Below are 11,293 nucleotides of genomic sequence, written 5' to 3'. Positions count from 1 at the left end.
TATACCTTTGACAGCTGTCTAGTCCTTAAAAAATATTGGAAATCAAACTTTTGCACAAATAAAAGAAGAAGAGAAGCATTAGTTTTTCCCAGAAGCATACAGTGCTATGCTTTTAAAGCACTGGATTTACCAGAATGACAGTCAACACTGCATTGGTTGAGTGGGAATCAAATCACCTTCTCCCTACCAAACGAATTGGAGTAAAATTCCTTACTCCTACACACTTGGCCAAAAAGCCCAGTCATGCAAGGTACTGAGCTCCCTCAGTACTCATTGATGGAATGCAGCTATGGGAGTTCAAGGCACTCAACAGCTCACAGGAGGTGCACACCAGCTTGTAGGATCAAGCCATAAGTCAGTGTCATCTGTTGGTGGAAGGCCGTGCATTTCACTCCTTCTGTGGTCAGAAAATGGGGCAATGGTGCAGCCCATCCATGGCTGTTATTCCAACCATTGGAATAGGGCTGCAAGCCTTATGTACTTCATATGAGTGCACTGGAGATATCATGATCGTTTTATTGTGACCCCAGTGCTTCTGACTATGTCCTGCCCCAAAATTCCCATCCATGGAGACTTATGCACAGCTGGCATGAGTCCAGCTCCTCTGCATGAAAGAGGCGTGGCATTCTCTTGTGGGCCCACTCTGCAACCACTTACACACCGTCCCGACACATATCCGTAACTAAGTTCCACAATTTAGGGGTAAACTATGCTTTCCTCATCTACCACACCTACACATATAGCTGGCACAACCCAGGAGGTGCTAATTTCCCAAACACCCACATAAAATAGAGCTCTGAATAATTGATTTGGTTCACTGACAATTCTGAAAAATAAAAAAGTATCCTTTTGGCACAACCCAAAACCAACATTTTTCAAAATTCTCAGTAAATCAAAGTTAAAGAACAATTGTTTTGGGTCAAATGAAATGTTGACCCAAATTAAACATTTCATTTTGATCTCAAGTTGTTTTTTTACTTAAAAAAAAATAAAATGGAAGGAAATTTCTAAATTAAAAGTAATCTTCAATAAAAAAATTCAGAACATTTCAAAAATGTCAGAAATGAAACATTTTGATTTCTTTGGATTTTTGTTTTGTTTGCCTTTTTTCCAACATGAACAATTTGGAGATAACCAGCAAGAATTAGTGAAATATTTTGGTGTCACTTAAGCTACATTGTTTGCTGACAAGAAGTTTTGGCCAAAAAAATTTACCTGGCTCTAATGGTGCCTAATGTTACTGGCTTTGTGATGGCTTTTCGTGCAGTATGACTGAAATAGTGTCATGGTCTCATTTACTCCTCTGATCTCACAACAGATGATCCACAGAGTAACTATTTTTTCCATGTCCTTTTACAGGTGATGTGAGAATGAAGAAAGATGTTTCTCTTTCCATACTGCTTCTTCTCTCTTAATTTCAGGCCTAAGGATTTTGCCATTCTGGATCACTCTGGTCTTCATTAATATTTTGATGCAATATTTACGACAGCCTGTGTTAAACCGAGAGTTGTTTCTGCTTACAGAACCCAGGAGCTGCTGTACATCTCTACACACCAGTTTTCTTGCTTTAAGCAAAAGCAGGCTCATGGGGCCGGAGAAAACATGCTATGGGCATGATTCATCCAAATACCTTAGTGTGTGTATAAGTTTAGCATGAGAGTTGACTTCAGTGGGATGACAGATTTGCTTAGTGTTACATGTATGCTGAATTGTGGCCTAAGTTCTCATGCTCTCTTTTAAAAGGTCAGGCATACTTTAGCACTGATTTTGAAGTCTTTACTCAGGCAAAATTCCCATTTGACATCGTGAATCATCAATTCAGAGTTCAATGGACGTTTTTGCCTAAGCAGAGACTTCAGGATCAGGCTCTGTTTATGCTGATCTATCAAATATAGCAAGAAGTTTGCAAATGTATTTTCTCTGCCAGTGAAATCAAACTAAACCTGATGTCCATCTGACAAAAGTAGGCTGATCTGACTGACATTTCTAAAAGTGCAATGTTTCCATGCTCAAAACTGGAAGGCAATGAATGCCTCCTGAAAGGTGCTGAATTGAGAGCACTCATCACTTTTCCTAGAGCGCTCAGTCAGAATCTCACAGGCTATTTGACTCACTATTTTTTTGAAGAAACAATCTTGGGTCAAAGGTTAGAGAACAGTCAGAGCCATTGCTGGTTACAGTTATTGTCTGGCATGGACTCCCTAATTTCAGATTAGAGTGAATCTAATTGTAAGATCATGACACACTTTAATGAATAGATTTCTGATGGTAAAGAGCATGAAATCCATTTTCTTACTTTCCATAGCATGAAATAGGAAAAACATTCAATAAATTCGCAGCTGGGAATAAACAAGAAAACAAAATCTGTATAAAGCTTTTCAAAGTCTTATATTTTAATCAGCTGGTATACAGACACACTACTTGCCATACAAGTGTCTACTCATACTCAATCCTATGGATACCTGCTCTGTACTCAAAAGTACTGGAGCAGACTTACATGTTCTGCTAGTTAATTTTAACTTGGCTCAACAGCAAGTCTCTCTCAGATCGCTACAAGTGGATTGAAGCTTCCATATTGATAATGCCTAGCACTGGCTGAGAAAAAGGAGAAAAAAATGATAAAAAAAATTCAAACTTTGTCCTATTTTCTCTCAACATTTAAAGTTTGAAATTTCAAAATATTTCAAGATTTCCCCAAAAATTTAATTTAAAAAAATCTTCAATATTGTAGGTTCTTCTTAAAACTCTTCCTTAAGTGCAGTCATTTTTTTTTTAAATGGAGAATGATGAGTCTTTTCAGTCTGACTTACCTTATTAGTGGGCTTGGAAGAATTAGATTTTTTAATCGGTAAATGTTGGTGTCACAGGGTCACTCACCACACTGGCACCTCCTGCTGGGCATTTTGGGAATTAGCTCAGTCCCAGCAGGTGTGGCCTCAGTTGGTGGTGGCTCTCTCATCCTCACCTCTGCCTGCAGAGCCATTATGGCTCCTTCCTCTCGGCATCTGCTTTGTGGCACAGCCCTCCAGCCGTGTCACCATCCCATTTCTCCCCCTTCCGGGGGACTCCTTGAACAAGAGTCTTGCCACTCCTTGCAGCAGCTTGGCAGTCCAAGGCCTTGCTGCTCCTTCAGCAGCTAGTGGGGGGTGGGCCCAGCCCCACCTACTACTCTGGGCCCCATCCCAGGGACCCTGCAAAACAGCAGCTTCCTGCTGCCTCTTCCTTCCAGCTCACTGTCTCTATTTCCTGGGCCACTTCCCCACAGCCTCAGTTCCTTCTGCTCTGGCTCCAGTTCCTTTGCCCTCTTCCCAGGGCCTCGAGCCTGTAAGTCCTGGCAGCCTGCCAGGAGCCCTCTAGGAAGCCAGTCTTCTCCCCAGGGCTCCCTGCAGCAGACTCCCTCAATCTGGTCTGCAGCTTCCTTTTATATATGGGCCAACCAGGCCCTGGTCGGCTGGTCCAGCCGCTGCCCTACTTGTCTGCAGCTGCCACCCTAATTTGGCTGTTTCCCCTGCAGCCCCTCCTTTCACTGCCTGCCGCTCAGCCTCCCTAGGCTAGTTTTAACCCTCTCATGGCCAGTGCAGGGCAGGTGCCCTGTCACAGTAGGTAAACATCGATTTCACCACACACATACAAACCAATGGAAAAATATTTCCATCACTAATCATCAAAATTTACAGATAGGCAAAAGCAGAAAAATTCTGCTTGAGAACTTATTAGAGTTTGATTTCAGGATATTTACTTTGTAAATTATGATGTGTGATATTGACAATTTGTGTTTTAACCATTATAAAGCTTTACGTTTTTAAATCCCAGCATCTACAGCCATTAAATAAATTATTGGCTGACCCCGCCATTGTGTGACACACACTCCAATTTGCCACAAGTGTGAAAATTTCAATGGATAAAAACAGGAAAAAATGCACAAACCCCATAATTTTGTACAACCGTGAAAATTTAAATTGATAAAAAATAAAAAAATCCTTTAAAATGAACATTTATATTGTCCATCAAAACTGTACAAAAATAAAAATTGAATTCTGCCCATCTCACTAATCAACACAGGCCACCCTGCATATTTAACATTCTCTCTATTGAAATGCCCCCATCACTTTGGTATCTCAGCACATAGGGAATCAAGTGAAAGGGAGTGTTCAGCATCATTAGGGTACTTTGGAAATAACATGGAAAAAAATTCAAAATAGGCCACACAAAAATCAAACAAGAAAGCTCAGCAGAAGCTCAATGGTCAGAACAGGAGAAAACAAGTTTTCCTCTGTAAAGTACTAGGTGATTATATCTCATGACAAAAACCTTTTTAAGATTTAATACTGTATAGTGAAGATGTTCAATATGAACAATTTTTTTCCCTCCAGGTTTGAAAATACAATTTCAGCTCTCTACTATTTCATTTTTCAACATAAGTGATGGCCTTAAACTATGGGTATCTGACTACAAGAGAAATTAAAAGGAATAGCCACCTAAGTTTCACAAATGACATAATAAAATAAGATTTTCTGGGCAATCTTACATAGGCATTTATGTTTATTCAGCAGAGATGAAAAATATAAACGCAATTTTATAGTGCTATGCCATCAAAAAAATTCCAACTAGGCAAAACCAAGTGTATGGTAAAATCAAAACTGCAGAACTGGATTCATAGGTTATTCCTGAACCATAATAATAATAGTATGTGTTGGAGGTATGATGGATAGGAAAAGATAAAGTAGTGGATAACATCCTTTTGTTATATGTAATGTCAGGCTCTTTTTCACACATCCCTCTATACAGGTCCAATAAATAAAATAAAAGAGAAACTGAGTGGACATGATAGGACCGGTGAATCTGCTGAAACAGAAACTAGTCTGCTTAACTGTCAAGATTATTATTACTATATTAGACTGAAAGCCCATTGTGCTAAGCACTGTACAAATGCACAGGAAGATCATAACATTTGAAACAAAGTGAGTGTGATAATCAGTAGGACAGAAGATTGGAGGGAGGAGGAACATAATAACAATAATAAGTTCATCATTAGCTATTCTCACAAGTTGTCATCTGAAAGTTTTTTGAAAACAAAATCAGCTATCCCCAAGTGCCCCACAACCTATCTACCATCAGCTAACAAATAACAAATGAAGGCCCTTAATCTGCAAAATAATTATGCAGATGCTTAGTCCTATGCACTGTGACCTATTGAGTTTAAGTGCATCAGGTTAAGCATGTACAGGTCTGTGCAACTGTAGCCTAAATATTTTTCCAGATTCCTGAGAATATGCTGAACTACCTTTGTGTTATTTCTATGAAGCCAATCCTGTGTGTATGTAACACATAACCCTTATCACATGGCTTCAAGTGTGAAAATAAGAACATAAGAATGCCCATACTCGTTCAGACCAATGGTCCATCTAGGCCAGTATCTCGTCTTCCAAGTGCTAGCCTCTCTTTCTAAAAGTACAGTTTTAGATTGCTTGTGGTAATTATAAATATTTAAGGGCAGATCTCTCCCCCTCATCTCCCAATCCCTGAAGTCAATAAGAATGCTCACAATAGTAGCCTCTCCACATAGTAGAAAATATGTGCAGGATCAGCCCTAAATGCTTGCTGTCCTCGCTAGAAACATGTATTAGTATACTGAACTATTTAAAAAAATTAAATTAATATGATTTTTAATTTAATAATAAACATGAAGTCCCTCTAGTGGACATTTAAGTGGTTATATAAAGCTCCAACAATTCATGTTGATTTCAAGCCTTATTAGTCTTATTGTACTTCTAACAAAATCTTAAATAGACTTTTTTATACAATGCTATCTCTATTAGATGGGAAATGATATTACAGTGCATAGTGAAACAAGCATTAACAGTATAGATCAGTGGAATTATAGACTAGTCAGCCTAACTTCGATATCTGGAAAGACACTGAAACAAATTACTAAACAATCAATTTGTAAGCACCATAGGATAATAGGGTTATAAGGAATAGCCAGCATGGATTTGTCAAGCGCAAATCATGCCAAACCAACCTAATTTCCTTCTTTGACTATATATCTTCATTTTAGTAAGGCTTTTGACAAAGTCCCACATGACATTGTCATAAGCAAATGTGGTCTAGCTGGAATTATTATAAGGTAGATGTACAACTGGTTGAAAGACCATACTCAAAGAGAAGTTATCGATAGTTCGCTGTCAAACTGAGAGGGCATTTCTAGTGGAATCCTGCAGGGGCCAATCCTGGGTCTGGTACCATTCAATATTTTAATTTGTGACCTGGATAATGGAGTGGAGAGGAAGCTTATCAATTTTGTGGATGACTCAAGCTAAGAGGGGTTGCAAGCACTTTAGAGGGCAGGATTAAAATTCAAAATGACTTTGACATATTAAAGAACTGGACTGAAATCAACAAGAATTAGGAAGTTAAATCAAAGGCACAACTGAAAAATACATATAACCCCCAAATCCTTTTCAGCAGTACTATCACCTAACTGCTTAGGATCTGAGGATTATAGTGGATCACAAATTGAATATGAGCCAACAATGTGATGCAGCTGCTAAAAAGGCTAATATTATTCTGGGGTGCATTAACAGGACTGTCATATGCAACACTTGGGTGGTAATTATCCTACTCCACTCGGCACTAGTGAGGCCTCAGCGGGCGGGAGGGATAGCTCAGTGGTTTGAGCATTGGCCTGCTAAACCCAGGATTGTGAGTTCAATCCTTGAGGGGGCCATTTAGGGATCTGGGGCAAAAATTGGGGATTGGCTCTGCTTTGAGCAGGGGGTTGGACTAGATGATCTCCTGAGGTCCCTTCCAACCCTGATATTCTATTCTATATTGTGTCCAATTCTGGGCACTACTCTTTAGGAAAGATCTGGATAAATTGGAAAGAGTCCAGATGACAGCAACAAAAATGATAAACATTTAGAAAACCTGACCTATGAGGAAAGGTTAAAAAAAGAACTAGGCATGTTTAGAATTGGGAAAAGAAGATTGAGTAGGGACCTGCTAACTGTCTTCAGATATGTTAAGGGCTGTTATAAAGAATTATAATTGTTGTACATGTCCACTAAAGGTCGGACAAGAAGTAAAGGGCTTAATCTGCAGCAATGGAGATTTAGGTTAGATATTAGGAAAAGCTTTCTAATTATAAGGATAGTTAAGCTCTCGAACAGGCTTCCAAGGGAGATTGTGGAATCCCCCCCTCATTGGAGGTTTTTAAGAACAAATTAGACAAACACCCATCGGGAATGAGCTCCTTCCAAGCAGGAGGCTGAACTTGAAGCTCTCTCAAGAGCCTTCCAGCTCTATATTTCTATGGATCTATGATTATGCTGAAAAATGATGGTGCAGGAGTCACAGGGACAGAGAAATTGAGTGACTGGATAAGTCAAATAAGGAAAAGAGAGGAAGATGTGTATTTTATTAGCATGGTTAATCTATCCCTGGTATAACACCAGTGAAACCGATGTTACACCCAGGATGAATTTGACTGGTAGTATTTGCCATACTATATCAGGCAATTTGTGCATCAACTTCAATATCCCGCCACTAGCCTTGACTTTACTTTAGAGGAGGCTGGGGGTGGGAAACCCCACAGTACAGCTAGATACTTGTGCAGTGCTTTCTGCTGGGAGAAATCTTCCTTTGTGACTCACGCAATGACAAGCTTATGTTCTCCTGAAGAAGAATATTTTATTTCTCTGTATTGCAATATGAATACTTGAAAATATTGTTGTTGGTCTGAAATATATCCCATTCCTTTAGTTCTTGCCAGAGGTTGCAATGAGAGCTAGAAGTGGGTTTTAAAATCTGTTATAAAAGTCAACAAACCGAAGAAAAACAAACCACATACAACTACATTAAAGTTATGTTATTGTATGAGAAGTAAGCATATTGAGAGCGGAGCTAAACATTCTTGAGTCACTCTGAGCCAAACTGTGCTTTTATTTTTTGCTGCTTTCAGGGCCTTGATTTCACTGGAATAACTCTGGATTTACACCAGCACAAATTTGGCCCTTAATTTACACTTTTGCGAAAAACTGAATATCATTGTTTTTTGCCCATATTTCCATGTTCTGTGGGTTCAAATTAGGCCCACATCTTAATGGTGTATCAACAAAGCCTCTAAATTTGCACCCACAATTTTGCATGCAAAATCATTTGGGCCGGCAATAAACAAAAACAACAAATCATTTGCATGCCTAAAATCTCTTTTGCAGACAGAAATGATTACACATGTAAAACTGTGGGCACAAGTGATTTTGCACACATTATGTGTGCACTTCAGATACCGTTTTAGAAAATATGGCCCTTTGTTTTAGATTCATTTGTTGTGATTAAATATAGATATGTACGCATTATTCATTAACTGTATTTTAATGTTATATGCATTACAATTAACCATTTAGAAATTGTGCCCCATCTCATTCTAACTATTGTAACTTATCAATTTATTTCTTTGCAATTTTGTTTATAACACTGATCTGCTTTTTTCATCCTTGTACAGATTACAAGGATAGAGATACATGACACATGGAGAGGCTGAGGGAACTGGGATTGTTTAGTCTGCAGAAGAGAAGAATGAGGGGGGATTTGATAGCTGCTTTCAACTACCTGAAAGAGGGTTCCAAAGAGGATGGAGCTAGACTGTTCTCAGTGGTAGCTGATGACAGAACAAGGAGTAATGGTCTCAAGTTGCAGTGGGGGAGGTTTAGGTTGGATATTAGGAAAAACTTTTTCCCTAGGAGGGTGATGAAACACTGGAATGCGTTACCTAGGGAGGTGGTGGAATCTCCTTCCTTAGATATTTTTAAGGTCAGGCTTGACAAAACCCTGGCTGGAATGATTTAGTTGGGGATTGATCCTGCTTTGACCAGGGAGTTGAACTAGATGACCTCCTGAGGTCCCTTCCAACCCTGATATTCTATGATTCTATACTGTCTGTTTCATTTATACAGTTGTTTGAGTATAATCTCAATAATAGTACTACAGCAAAACTTGTCTGCTTGAACTAGAAGAGACTAGATGTCATTACCAAATGGAGTAGTGAACTATTTATTTTCAAATATTATTGCTTAGCAAGTTACTTAGCTTATGTTTACAACATTCAGTTTGGAAATGATGTCTTGAATGATAGTAATGTTGCAATATCTATCTCAGTGAATTCTCAGTGAATGAAATTCATATAAAAAGAAGATTGGATTAGTGCATTGATATTTAGACATATAATTTTAAACCATGATGGTTGGCATGTTAGATACAGCTCCGGCACCTAATCTCTGGAAGTACAGTCTGTATGCAAATTGAAGTTCTTATACAGATTTTACTGGAGAGCAAATAAAATACCCTGCAATTTAGTACAATTTTCTTTACACACAAGTATTCTCAGAACAGAAAAAGAATTAGTGTAGCTCTTTCAGGTCAGAGCTAAGGTTAGCGCAAAGCAGTTCCGATTTATTATAAAAGGGTCTGATCAAGCTCCCATTAAAATCAATGGCATATTGATCCTACTGACTTCAGCCATCCAGGTTCAAAGCCTAATACAACTGACTGAAGGACTGGTTCTGAGGGTCACTAAGTACCAGTAACTCCTATTGCACAGCACCTACTGGGATCAGTCCTTTAGCCTTTACAAGCATAAAAGAGATCCTGATCAATTTTAAAAAACACATACATAAAAAAACAGGCCTGAACTTTACCACTATGGAACAAACTAATTATTTCAACAGTGCATAAATATTTGAAGTAAAAGTTGCTGTGAATTTTAACAATACTGTATGTGCTTCTTTATTTTCTGAATAGTGTATGAATTCTATTATGTATTTGTATTATTTGTTACAAATTGTGGTGAAATTGCAAAATGATCATTGACTGTTTTGTCACGTCTGCAAAAACTCAAATAGTTGTGTTACACACTTTTTTCATAACTTACTGTTTTCTAAGGGGCCTTCAACTAGCTCTGGGTAATCCTAATGCATCAAAGTAAGCTGAATTGGACCAGTCCAAATCATCAGGATGCCAGATTCACTTAGTATGGGAGTGGATTGTTGGAAACCTACATATTTATTTGGATGGTTCAAAGACTGAAGCTATGGAAAGACCCGATTTTGTCTCCCACCCAGCTTAGTATTGATCTCATTCTGTTACTGCCTGTGGCTCATAAGGAAGTTATGAATAAAATCCAGAAATTCATCAGTGCTGAAGTCGAAAAATGTGTTGCTGATTTGTGTAGTCATTCTAATGAATTTGTTAAAAAAAAACCCCATCTTTTATTCTTCGATATGTGCCACTGTAAAGATTCTTTGTGACAGGGATTTTTTGTCACATCTCCAATAAAGTGTCAAACTAATTAATTACTCTGCAGCTTTCATTTGTACAATATAAATTAAATCATATATTTTGTTTGCTTTTACTCTCCAATAGCATAGAAAGGTAGCTCACCTACACCCATCATGTATGAGAATTCTGAAGAAAAGTAAGGGGGTTCCCAGCTTGCTACAGCATATCAGATTATTTTAAACAGAAGCAAGGCATAGAGGCACTGATATCTGTGACAAGAAACCCTATAAAAGTTCAGTGCTTCAGTGCAGAAAACCAGCCACAAGTTGAGATGCTTATATAAATTTTGTATTTTTAGGATCATTCATTACACCTGGTCAAATACCAGAAAAATGGATCAGTTGAACATACAATTCCATAAAATGCTACATGTGTCCAGTAATGTGTTCAATGAATAGATTTCAGCCAGCTTTATGAATTATGTAACATAACTGGGGTGCATGGGACTGTACAGACATACAGAAAAGCCGTCTGTCTGCCAAAAGAAGTTAGGACTACTAACAGCACCGAAAGTTAAGCACATACACACTAAATCTTCACATGGTTGGGGCCTATTGGTGCCAATGTTACAAATACTCATATAAGTAGTCTCACTGAACTCACTAGAGTAAAGTTACTTTTGTTCATGAGTGTTTTCTGGGTCAAGACCCTAAATTAGAAAGAATATTATTCTTTATGTGTTGGAGTACTGATGGTGGGGTTGGGCTTGTGCTAAGCAGAACATAGAGCAAGACATAGTCTCTGCCTCAAGATGCTTACAATTGTAACACTGACAGACCCCGGTTGTCGGCGGGCAGGATCAAACCTGGATCCTCTGGAGCTAAACGCATGAGCCTTTGCTGCATGAGTTAAAAGCCATATGGCTGTTAGCTAAGGCTGTAGAGCAAACTCATTAATCTCTCTCTCTCTCTCTCTCTCTCTAAGTGGTCTTGGTGCCACTAGATGGGACAGAACACCG

This window comes from Lepidochelys olivacea (assembly GCF_965140295.1).
Source record: "Lepidochelys olivacea isolate rLepOli2 genome assembly, chromosome: 2".
Lineage (NCBI taxonomy): Eukaryota > Metazoa > Chordata > Testudines > Cheloniidae > Lepidochelys > Lepidochelys olivacea.
The sequence above is the reverse complement of the archived record's forward strand: the minus strand, read 5'-3'. Positions refer to the sequence as shown.